At 41.6% G+C, this 13,600-nt stretch overlaps 1 long non-coding RNA gene across 1 annotated transcript in view; it reads left to right on the top strand.

The window, feature by feature from the left end:
- Window positions 1-13,600, top strand: part of LOC308408218 — a 47,841-nt gene that overhangs the window by 10,099 nt on the left and 24,142 nt on the right. The window lies entirely within an intron of this gene.

Consider the following 13,600-nt stretch of genomic DNA (forward strand, 5'->3'; position numbering starts at 1 on the left):
AATTCTTCATTAGATAACAGGCTATTTGTTAAAAAAAAAAAAAAAAAAAAAAAAATATATATATATATATATATATATATGAAATGAATGTTTGCTCTTGTTGAAAAGCTGTATGTTCCCTTAAATTCACTCAGTTTTCATAGGTCAGATGGGTTGAAAACAAACCATGTAAAAGTACTTGTTTGCTTAGGTTGGTTTTTATTTTGTCTCATTTGAATAGGTCTTTAATATACAATAATTACCTTTTTGTATATATATATATATTTTTTTAACTTTTAACTAAAAAAATATAAAAATCTAAGATGTTTTAAACTAAAATGAATTAGACTGGCAGATCCTTATATAAGCATATTCAGATTGTATTTAAACTGGTAACATTTTTACTAAATAAGACTATACCATATACTATCAGAATATTATCTGAAATGTGATATGAAAAAGTTTACTTTAATGCGTCAGCACTCATTAACGATACTTGGTGCATCAGTGATGTACCAAGTATCGTTGATTCACAACTTTGTTTGGCAGAAAGTGTTGTATCACTTAACAATCAGTCATACAAAATGTGATCTTATTATTTCAAACTTTTATTTGATTTATATGTGAAGAGATTTAGTTCTCGTGTACCTTTTGAAACGTTTTTAAATTCTACTCTTTGTCAGTCTGTGTCTTGGTTCTGTTAAACTCTTGTCATGACTCTGAAAACTCTCTATGCTCTGATTTTTTTTTCTTCAATAAATTCTCAATTTATAAACGTGCCACATTTATAAAACTTAATCTCCTTTAATGCACGTACTGTTCCTGACGCTAAGGTGTTTTGAAGAATGGACTGGCCTGCTGTTGCAGTGTACCTTAGGATAAATAAGCCCTGGCCCACCAAGAGGGCCTAAGCGGTGGCGGTCCCGCTGGCCTTCCCACACTCCCCTTTAGGACTTGATCCACAGCTCAGCACAGCAGCCTAGATTAGCCCCACGCACCTTTGTGGAGGGAAAGATTATCCAGACCTCCCTGCATTCACTGACAGGTTTTAAGTCACTCTAGCGTGCCAGCAGCCACCCGTCACCTAATCACACTCTCCTACTCATTTTTTGGTAATTAAGCAGCTTTTCTCTTCCTGGTGCTCAGTGTTAGAGGAGTTTGTCGTAGTCTCGTCAGAGCAATATTTATATATATTTATTTATTTTGATTTATCAAATTCAGTAATATTGGATGACTTTCACCAATACGACTCTCTGGATAAATGCACCAACACGTGGGCTTAGGCTTAACAACTAAAGGAAAAGTATAAATATGTTGGGAGTGAAAGATTTTCTTATAACTCCAGTTTGACTCTGTTCTTTCTATAATCACCTGGATTGCCACAGAAATGTAACGTCTACTGATGATTTAGGACTTTACTGCTGTGGTTGGTGGAAGGTGTGCGCATATCTATTGACTGCGTTTGAATATTCTGGCAGTTAGGCCATCTGAGTTGGGCTCCCCACCACACCACCCCCACACCCCCTCGCTGTCCCCCTGCTGAGTGCCCAAAGGGCCTCTCTCTCTCTCGCCTGTCATGTGGAGCTCTGTGCCCACTCAGCAAGTGCAGGCATATCCCACTTCCATCTGCCTATGACCTCACAGCCCCAGTTTGTTTAACCCCCTCTCCAAAAACTAACCTAATTATAGCCCTGTAAAACATGGCTTCAGCAGATTCCCAGTGGATTCTGCCACTCTGCGTCTGTGCACACCTATCAGTCTGCCAACACAGACTCTTGACTTGACAGCAGCAGCTCCATGAGCCATGTTTCTGTCAGTCCTGTTTTTCTTAGGTCTCTCCCCATATTATGTCAGAACATGCCCTGCCAGTTGCACATTTTATGAAAGTATATAGGTAAAATAGATGGCCTAACCAATAGGAGTGTGCTTTACCTGTCCTTTTTACGTCAATGTGATGAGTGGAAAATCTGTTTGTGACATCACGTTTCCTGCTTGACTGGCTGGGCAGCTTCCAACAAGAACACACCTTCTGAGCACGCTCTCAAATCTTTATATAATCTCAGACTCAAATCTGAAGCCTCCTCTAATACACAGATCAGACATCAGCTAAGAATGCAGTCTGAATGTAATGCATGAATGGATGAGTGCTATCCCTATGCCATACATTCATCGATGTGTGAAGGCCTTTGCGCCTATGACAGATTCAGACTGTACCCATTTACTGTGTCTAGTAAATCCAGGAGACCCGTTTGATCTGAGCCCGGAGAGGCCTATAGGGTGGCCTGTCCAGCTTGGGGAGGCCTGTCCGGAGTGGTGGGACCTGTGTGAGGTAATGAGATTGACAGCAAAGTGCTGTGTGTGTGTGTGTGTGTGTGTGTGTAGAGGTGAAGGGGGTTGGGGATGAGGTTAATCTCTCTGAACTGGGGCAGATGTTGTTAACGAGCTCCTCTCAGGTCGACTCCCTGCGTGGGAAAATGGCATCAAATCCTCCTGGGGTCAGGGCTTCTGGGCTGACCCACAGAGAGCCACCCCTCTCCACTGCACCGTCCTCTCCATTCACTCACCCACTCAACTCACACATTTGACAGCCCTCACCAGACACGGCACAAAGTCACATTTTATCTTCTTCTTCTTATTATTATGATTTTATTTTTTCCCCACCTATCTTCTTTCAGCAATGTAGGTTCAGGCCCTCACATGAACCTATGTGAACACTGACGGACTAGTTGCGTGAGTGATGCAAATGTTTCATTAATGATAGCTGTGGTTGGCTCATTATACATTACACAACCGCAAGGAATGCTGAGTGGGAAATGCTTCAAAGACAAGCATGCCGCCACTCAAGAAACTGCATCCGCCCAGCAGGGAGTTACCTGCGTTAATACCAAAGAAAGTAAATTAGTAGAATTACGGCCTTTATAGACTTTCAGGCACCAAAGGTAAAGCAAACTATAGAGTAGTGCACGTAGATACATTTATAATATAAATAATTGATCTCTAATTGTGTTTTCTTGACCTTCTTTGCTTCTGTGGATTTCTATAAACACCTAAGTTAAAAAAGAAATCACATTTACTTTTCAGATATTATTGTTTATACTTTTAGGGAATCTGTTTTTTACATAACTGCAGTTAAACAAAAGGGAAACTGAGCCATGTGTGCAGGATTGACCTATGTACAGACTGAATGTCCTGTAAACAAGTTAGCTGTGATGTGGCTACTGCTCATCAGTCATCTCCAGAATGGGCATGTCTCTGTACAATATCATGTCAACATGCCTGCTTTAGGGGTTATCCGGACTTAGGTTCTAATGCGAGGGTCATCCATTAAGGTGTCTGACTCTGAAGGTGTGTTTACTCTGTCCCAGCAGGTGTGTGTGAATATGAAACTTGTCAAATATAAGACGGGATTACCGCCGCTTTTGTCCCAAACAAAACAAATACAAATCACGCGAACAGCTGAAATGGGAGGAATCTTTTTTTTTTTTTTTCTTTTTGTATGTTTGGAGAGTTTTTCTGATGAGAGCCCTTTGATATTTTGTTCAGCTAAGCACTGCTGAGCTTTACTTGAACTTGTTTTCGCTTGTAATTGTGGTCGGAGGAAAATGTGCGAAACCACACACACACACACACACACACACACAAAGCACACAACCCAGAATGAACCAGGATTAAGAGGCTTCTTCCTGAATAACCTGTAATGACAATTACATACAAACGGCTGGTTCTAATGTATGTTCAGGAAAGCTCAGGAAACCAAGAGAGTCACTGTCGTGTAAAAGTGCATCAGCTGCAGATGGTCTCTTTCTATAGCACACTTTACTTTGTCTATGAACACTGGAGCATGTAGTGTTGCTTCTTATTTGCCAAACTGGAATCTGATCCCGCTTTTGACCTGTCTTGGAAGCTTGGAAAAATTGGGCCAAGTGTATGTGAGCTGACGAATATAGTATGCCTAAGGACAGCAAAGTGAGTATGAGATGCTGCAAGACAATATAGAGTCAGGGGAATAAGGACTTCAGGGGATACAAGGCAGAAGATTAGGCTGCTCATCTAGGCCAGCGATATTGATTATTTTCTTAAGGACAGTGAGATAAAACACAGATTGACAGACACACAATAGTACAGTGGCGAATCTGCTCCATCAAAATCTGCCGATCATATCACCAATGTCAAGAACTCTGAACATTCGGTAACTTGTTCCAGTGTATGCTCTCCATCCAGTGTAGTTAGCGTAAAACCCCCAAAAATGCTGAAAGCCAAGTAATTGCAGTTGGATGCATCCAAAACACATCAGGACATTCAGTTTCCTGGAAGAAATGACCCGGTTGCGAGCACTTTGTCTTTTAGAGTGTGTGTGCAGTTTATGGGGGTGTAAGCCTGGGAACATGGGGGAGGTGGCACACACTCTGCTACGGGTCAGTCCTGACTGACTGTCACTTATTGATTAGTTGCCATGGAGAGTTAGTCAGGCCATCTCTCTTGTAGGTGTGTCCCTGAGGGCCAGCAGCACTGCCCAGATGAGCCTGTGAAGGCTTTGTCTGCAGGGGGTTGAAAGTGTTTGTGTGTGTGTCCGTGCATGCATGCACATCTTACGTACACTCTCACTCAAGGTTCACCCCTCCTCCTTTTGAGCCCCTGCGGGCACTTTAACTTACACTTTTTTCTCCTGAGTGGACGAACTCCTAACTAATCTGCAAAATCTCTGAGAAAATGTATCACTGTTTATGCTTACACCTCCTCCCAAGGGACTTGCTATAAAGGGAATTGTAAACAAACTGTTCAAACTTACTGAGCTGTGAAATCCCCTTCATATCCCATTCTCATGTGATCTCCACCTCTCTGTTTTTGTATTGTAATTTTTTCTATCAAAACATAGGAAGAAAGAGTAATCACACTCCATCTCTGTGGAGGGTTTACTCCACAGAGATGGAGATTCTGGACTTGGTGGTGCAGGACGTGGCAAACGACTCCAGTAAAAGCCCAGTGGGGGATGGTGATGGTGCTGGACTTTACACCTTTTGGAAATTATTTGTAGATTCAGGTCTACAGGAAGAGAAGAGGAAAATAGTAGAAACAAGGTGGAGGATGAGAGATAAAGAGGCAGAAAGATAAGGCAACTATCTGTGCTTTACAGTGTCATGGGTTCTACTGTACACATTCCATGTCTGCACTGTTCTTATTATTCTAGAGGAGTTTTCACCAGCAAAGGTGAACGTGAGAAAGGAAATGTTTGATGCAGATGGATCAGGAATTTAAATGGTCTTTATCCTGCCCACTCACTGAACACTGACAGCCTAAACCAAACTGAAGAAGGGAGAAACTGACCTATATTCTGGTGTGCGATAGAAGTTATTTATGAGTAAGTTTGTGTGCAATAAGTGTCCTGAGAACACCTTTACCTTCAAGAGGCTGCTGATATGTTTGTAATGTGATGTTCCTACCGTTAATTAGCCTTGCTCTCCTACAGCTTCTTCTTCATGTTTTTTTTTTTTTTTTTTTTTTTTTTTTTTGAGGATTTCTTGCCCATTAGTGAAAATGAAACATGTCTTTGATTGGCTTTGATTTTGTTACAATTTTCCACTTCTAATCAATACTTTGTAATGTGAGCCAGTGAGCTGATGGACATAGAGTACAAGATTTACCGCTGCAGAAACTATTTTGAATGTTTTAATTATTATACATTTTTTATTTTAAACATAAGAACGTACCTAAAGCACTCTGACCATGATGACTTCATTGTAAGTATTGCAGATTTGTCATGTACATTTTGATGTTTAAATGGTAGTAGCATACTCTAATACATAATTTACTCTGAACATGCCTAAAGTTTCAAAATGAATTAATCAGAACTGGCAGACAAGGACCGTCTGAATAAATGTAATTTCTTTGCATAAAAATGCTGGATAATAATAATGCTTTAAGTTTAAAAAATCTGTCATACAAGAAGGAAACAAACAAATAAAACTTTTAATAACAGTCTATTTCTAGAAAATATAAAGGGTCCTAATGGGGTCCCATTGAGGATTAAAGTAAAGTACAATTGTTTAGTGGCATGATGACATTGCTTTGGGCATTTTAGAAGTTGTAAAATTATATTATATATAATTGCTGAGCGCAGAACTCATTAAAGTCACACAACTTTCAGCAAACTTATTTGAAAAGAAAAAAGTAAATAATGACACCAAACTGCCTACATTTTAGGGCCAATTTTAACTACATTCCCTGCACATGCAAACCTCTTTTAAAATTTCTTTTAAATTTCCCTTTGAACGGTAATACTGCTGGTTTATTTACAGCTTGTCTACAATGTAGGTCAGATTACAGCATCTCAGTATGTATATGTGATAAGAAAAAAAACAACAGCTGAAAACAACATTTTTAATTGTGCATAACTGGATGTATCCATTAATTCTCCTCCCATTCTTGTTTCTTCAAGTTTCAAGACGGTTTTTAAAAAGAAAAGGTGATCTGGAAACTTCTTCTCCTTTCAAGGATATGCGCACAAATTTCCCAGCCCGAAACTTGACAACGGGCCTCTGCTATTCCTGCCTAATATCACACCTTGGATGCATAAACATGCCTGTGCTCCACACATCACCCCACACCGGGGGGCTTGCATGGCTTTAGTGCAGCGCTGTGACACCAATCAGGGGAGATGGCGGGCTCCTTTGTCATGCAAACACCACTTGCTTCTTGTCTTATTCAAATGTCTGCCCTCTCTCTTTCTCCTCTCCCTCAGTCTCTCTCAACCCCTAGCCTGCTTCGCCCCGATCTGCCCCCCCCCCTTCCCCTCCACCCCCGACTTCAGCCCTCTCTCTGTCTCTCGCTCCTTCTCAAGTCCAAGTAAATCCATGCTGAGAGAAGAGGGAGCCTCCAGGCCCGTAGCTGCTGAGGCAGGCCTCTCTCCTGGGGGTCAGCCTGTGTCTCAGCGCATGGAGCTGTTTCCACGCCCAACGAAGTCCATTTCATATTCAAATGTTACAATCAGGCCTCTGACCCACAGGGGGCTCTTTATGGTTGCGGCCCCAGGTCGCAGGGTCAAGATGGTGATTTAATAGCTCAGGCAGAGGAAAAGAGTGGGGGAGCAAAGTGATTTAGGGGATGAATGAGTAATAAAAAAGCATTTTTCCCAAGTTGTCATGTAAATTTCAATCCTTATTCAATACGAGGCTCCCTTCAAACTAGAGATCTTCGTCAATGGCTTTCTAGTGGACTTTAGCCATTCAAAATTAAGAAAGTCCATTTTCTGCTTTTACTCTTGACTTGTGGTTGTTGTAAACAGTAGCGGATGGCGAGCCCACTGAGGCTTAGGGATGGAGATAAGGAGAAGCTAAAGAGTCTTCACGCTTGTATGGTGCCACTGTGTCTCCTATGTCCTCACGCTCTGGAGTGGCCTGTTATTCCTGTCCACGAGGGTGTGTTCCCAGCACAACAACTCCTGTAACACCGGCAGTTTGGAGTGCTCATGTATGAATGTGTGATAGAGAATCAAGTTAGAGCCATGTGGGCTAACATATTGCATGTGTAGATGGTAACTCATAACTTTATGGGGAAACTAAGCTGGACTGGAGTTTCTTCACTGGCACCAGACCAGTTCTTCTGTTACTCACATGACATGTACTGTTCAGGCCTTCAATTAAACTGACTCATTGAACCACAAACAAGATCCCAAAGCCTGCTTGACATTGAAGACGGATTTATTTCTTTTCTGTTTTTCATGTCAACATTTTTATTTGATTGTACCGCTATTGTTAACATTTTCAAATTAGGAATGCTGGGCATCCGGTTAATTATTTCTAAATTAACAGATGAAAAGATTTAACAAAATGAGTCAATTTAGCTAATAGTAGTGAACTGACATCTACTCTAATCAATCAGCATTTGCTAGAGTTTCACAGTACTCCTCAGTTTTGGGATTCTTAAAGCTCAATCAAATACAGTTTAAAATGGTTGGAAACGGGCTCTTGCAAGGCACAAAATATGGAACCAAAACATTGCTCTATCCCTTCCTAGCAGTGGCTCAAGCTCTTAGTACCACTCATTCTAATATGTGACTAATTGACTTTGAGATTTTTTTTACCCCAAATAAAATTTCACCAAAATTTCCACCCATAATTCATTTTGGTTAACTGCCATTTTTTCCTCTGTGTGACAGCGGTCATGTTATATGTTTTTTGTAGGCATGTTAGTAAAAGTGCTGAAGTGTTTGCTTTGGAGATCATTTTTATTCTCAAGATGCTATTTTAAAATGAATTCAATATGAATTAAATAAATGAGGTAACAGTAACTGAATGAGTGAATGCAATCTGTTGTTTTGTTTTACCAAATGGATCACACATCCTCTAAGGATCAGAAAACACCATCCGGCTAATACTGACAGTAACGAGTGTGTGGATGCATGTATGTGCAATAAAGAGAATAATATAATTTTTTTAAATGCTGCAGATGATCAAAATTAACCAACAAAGACTCAAAGAGCCGATAAGCATAGAAATATTAGGTCCTACAGTGTCCGATGTTACCACTTACTAGTTGGGATAAAAATAAATGAACTATAACTGGAAATATAAAAATCCAGCACATGTCCAGTAAATATTCCATTGTCTCAATGGAAAATTTACAGTGTGTTTAATTTAAAAAATGTTATTACATTTCTTTTGGTTCTTGATTTTACAACAACTTCATCTCATCTATCACCAATCCACCGATAGAGTGACCACATGTGCCTCTCTAAGTGGTATTGCAAAACATTTTTATTCCTTGTCCCTCTGTCCCACATCTTGATGCATGTCCCACTTTACCCACAGTCTCCCATTTTTCTAAAGCTTTTACTCAATGCATATGAAAGGCAGGGTTTTTATTATAGTCAGTGTGTCATAATTGGCTTAAAATTGATTAAAAAATATGCATCTATGGATATGTCGCTACTGAAATCCAAAGACTGTTGCCAGAGAGAACAGACTATACAGGAATATTTAAAGACTAAGCATGAAACCGTAAGACCCAACTTCAGCTTCTTTTTGTCCTTATTATATTTACTTAGCAAGTGAGGTGGAAAAGTTACATTCAAAATTGATATATTCAACTAACCCCCAGCACTGTCAACATCCCCAGTTTGTCCCACGTTTAGTTTGTCAGTGGGGCATAAGCCAAGTTTGAGCTATTCAGAAAGATTCATTGGAGGAGAGTACTTTGACATTATAGCGGTCACCAGCAGCAGCAGTCGCTCATGGGCCACTGCAGGACAAGGTGGGACGAGTCTCATAGTCATTACTTCTCTGCTGGTTTAGAAGTAAAGGGCTGCTCCCACCACATGGCCAGATTGCCATGCCTGCCCTCTGTCCCCTGCCACACATACCCAGCAAGGCCTGGTAGCGCCAGGCGGCACCATTCAGTTTGCACTCTTCTCACGAGCGGGAAGGCAGCGGAGCAAAACAGAGAGGTGTTGCAGGGTAGAAGGAGCACTGGCATGGAGGCAGGGTGAGGGGAAGGATGTGTGGGTTTAGAGGTTAAAACAGGGTAGGGGGTTCTGTTCCTTCCCCTCTTATCTCCCGACTGACCATTCTCTTTCCCATCCCAACGCTCCATGCACCCCCTCCTCCTTCCTTTTGTGGCCTGTGCACCTGCAGCCCTTGAGTCTGGGCAATAAAGCTGAAGGATTTGTCTGCTGGAGGTTGGAGGAAAAGTGGGGGGATCATTAGACAGCATGGGAACTAACAAAAGCCACAGGTCCAAACTGAATTTTTTCTTCTTTTTTTTTTTTGATATGGTGCTATGGCATATTCCAGAGTGATGGGATTGATGTAATGCAGTTTGACACAGAAAGAGCGAGTTTAATCAGATTTGAGTCCAGAGTTATACCCTGTTTTGGTTAGTGTCAGTGTGAATCAGTTTGATCATAATGACTCATGATCAGCTTTCAACCCTGGCCACTTCTATTCAGGGGCCTCGTGTATGTAAATGAACAAGAAGTAGAAGGAACTCCTCAACTCAAAATGAGACACTTGATTGTTTAGAGTAGCACTTTTATTTTATTTTTTTTAAAGGCAAAACATGCAAAGTTAAAAGCAATAACAGCTACGTACAAATATTCAGGCCTTATTTTGGATGTAGAAATATTTGTCCGTACTCTATTCACAAAAATCTCAAAAAAGCTTTTTTTTGTTGAATGTGTCACTCTCTCACACTAGAAAAGCATCATTCATATTTTGTACTGAATGCAAATTGTGAACTCAACGTCCGTCCTGCATTTACTGAAGCATTTGTTCCCTGTTTTCTGTTATGTTTGGATTTAAATTTCTTACAAATTTCTGTCTTATTAACACCTAGAAAACTCATTTTTCTCTTCTCTGTTCATTAAAGTTTTCAAAACTGTAACAGTTTTCAGATAACACTTTAACTTAGGAGTTAAATTATTATTATTACTAATAATACTGGACCACGTTAAAGGTAATCAAAAGCAAAATGAACTGCAGCACATTTGAACAACCACAGTTTCTTATTTCTTATTGTGATATTTTCTCTTCTCTTTAATATTACCAACAAATCTGCTGAACATAACAATTAATGATAAGAAAAACATCAGCACTTATTCCTTAAGCAGTGCCTCGTAACACCCACTTTAAATATAAATTAATCCATTTGAGTGTTTTATTGTATTTTAATGTAAAGGTTTGTAGAAAGCCAGCTGCATAAGCACAAACACACATGAAAGTAAGCGTGCCAAAAAAAGTTAGATCAAAGTGAAATAGTAGTTCAGTTTAATAAGAAGGTATAGGTGAAGATAAAATTGTTCTCAGTCATGTTCTGCAGAGTCTCTGTTCAATTCCCCACCTGTTGTAATGTTATGTTCAGTCATGTAGAACTTTTCCCTCACCAGTTGCATGCCAGACCCCCCACATTGTAAATCGGCGCGAAGGGAAAAAGATTCAGCTCTTTCAGAAAGCGACCATGAAGGCAGAGGAAATCACTCTAAACGGTCTTAATTCTGCCATTAGATGAGAGGGAGCACTGTGGGGATTGGCTGGCCTTATGCTCCATATTCACAGAAGCAGGATGAGGCTGGGAAGCCCGCTGAGAAAATGGTGTCGTAATCAGGAGCCAGCAGTTCTGCCTGATCAGGTACACTAGCCCCCTCTTCTCGTTCCCTCCTCCTTGCCCCCTCCCCTCATTTCTCTTCCCTTCCTCTGCACCGTAAGGGGATCCTAATAAGAGTTTGGACGTACTGAGCTCCTCTTATGTGAAGACCTGGCAGGAGGGAACAGAGATGAGGCCTGAGGTGGGGGTTGAAGCTCGAGGTATGGAATTGTGGTGGTGGGATGGTGGGGGGCTTGTTTTTTTGTTCCCACATTTGATTATTCAGGTTGGCTGAACTAAATTCTAAACCCATAAAATTCGTATCCCCTCTGGGGGACCATTTGCATATATCTCAGTGCCCCCTCCCTCACATCCCAATTCCCCTTTTTTCTCAGAAAGTGAAAGAGAGGGCGAAGCAACCAGGCCTGTCTAGGCTTTAAGATGTCACCGTGGTGTGAAATATGGGCGAACAAGCAGGGTCTTTGAAACTCAAACTAACCCCCCACCAGCCTCTGAGCTTCTGCCACACACACATACAGAACCAGTCCACTGGTTGCTTTCCTTAAATAGGAATTACATTTCAAGTCAGTGGGTAGATGCCCGGCAACTTTATTTTTAGCTCTTTACACCTGAGATACTTTCAGGTAATAAGGATACGGTGTACTGTACTACTTAAAAGTCTGAAAGGGAGTCATATCTGTTCAGATTAAAAAGGAAACTGCTATTGTTACACTTAGCGTCTTTCTGTTTATATGTTTAGAGTTTGCTACCTCCAGTCACACTTTCAGATATGTTTGATCATCCGTTTCTGACATGTCTATGCAAACATTAAAAAAAAAAAAAATGGCACGAGACAAACCGTGCCATTCTATCTGCGGGGCAAACTGCTGGAGGCTAGGAAGACGTCCAAAACTTTGATAAACATGTCAAAGCAGTAAAGCCTGGACTTGTAATTGTGCCAATTTTACTCTTACCATTGTCGGTGCAGGGGATTAATTTTCAGACAAAAATGTTCTGAAGGTCTTAAAATTCCATTTAGGATGTGTGCCCAGCAGTGTAGAAAGATGAAGGGAACACTCGTGTAGCATGGGCAAGCGCATGAAGGCAGGGCTCCATATCGCCAGTCAACCATAAGAGACACCTGTTCGTTTGTTTGGCTTGTGGGGCCGAGGTTTTGTTTTTCAGAGTGCCAACCAGGCACACTGGCACTAATTTTACTGCCCATCTGCACGGATGGGCAAAGTTAGACGATGGTCTTTGGGGGAAGGTGGGGGGGATAAAAAGGAAGGGTGTCAGGGTGGTAGGGTGAGGGGGGATACTTGATGGCATTGTGGTCACATGGGGCGAGTTGCTGTCATCCCTTAACCCTCCTCCGGAGCCCTTTCCCTCCCCCTTCCATGCCCACTCCCTGGTGCACAGGCAGAATGCAGTGTCAGGAGGGTGAACACTGAGCGCCCATTGTGTGTGCTAACCAAAGCGGAATGCCCGGGTGACAAAAGGGGGAGGAGTGGGCTCAGGGCACACAAAGCCAGGGGGAGGAGAAGGGTGGCAGAGGAGGAGGGGAGGGAAGGAGAGGGGGGCAATCGGCTGGGGGCTAAATAGACCCACTCAGCCCCAAAAACTCTAGGCACCCAAGAAAAAATTTTTTTTTTCTCAACTCCCCCCTTTGCCTTCTCACCCTCACCAGGCCTCCCTCTCTCAGCTCTGGGGTGTACAGTACACAGACTGCTGGAAGTTTATAATTTGTACCCAGAAGCACGGAAGAAGAGAACTTAAAACCACCTTCGAACTATTAACAGTTGGTTTTGGTGTAATGAGTCATGCGCCCAAGGTCTAAAACAGGATGTATTTGCCAGCTGTAGTCATGGTTTCAAGGCTTTGTCATCAGTTGGAGTTGTCCTATAAGCCCCATGTATCACTGTCAGATATTTACAAAACAGGCTGGGAAGTCTTTGCTACCAACCCCCCACATAGAACTCACATGCAAAAACGTCATGAAAAATTACATTAAGTACGATGAACTAGTTTTTTCTCTGCCCATATCAAATTTCCACCTGCTGCACTCGCTAACAACGAGTCACATTACCATGTGACCTGTGACTCCGTGCCCATGTTTTTGTGTGTGCATGGGGGGCACCTGTGCATGTACTCACCTGCCTATCCTAAAAGCTGAGAGCGATCTTGTCTGTGCAGTATCGCACGTCAGATCCAACCTCTCGACTCCCACGCAGGACCTGGGGCAAGAGTGCGGCCACTTTCAAACAAACAAGACAAATCCTGAATTAACTCCTTCTTAATGCCTTTACCTTCTTCAGATACAAGCAGGAACAGATCCATTTTAACAAGTACTTTACATTGCAGGATTATGGCGCTTTAACAACAGTCCTGTTTATGTTTGTCAGAACTGCGTATTTGCCATCTGTGCCATCTGTGAAACTCTTTTTAAAACAGTGGAAGTATTTGCATTGATGGTGTTCCCATGGATGACAAAACACTAAATGGAACGCTATTATATTTGTATACTAAGTATTCTCTTGGATCTGAT

The sequence above is a fragment of the Rhamphochromis sp. 'chilingali' genome (genome assembly GCF_963969265.1).
Source record: "Rhamphochromis sp. 'chilingali' genome assembly, chromosome: 13".
Classification (NCBI taxonomy): Eukaryota; Metazoa; Chordata; class Actinopteri; order Cichliformes; family Cichlidae; genus Rhamphochromis; species Rhamphochromis sp. 'chilingali'.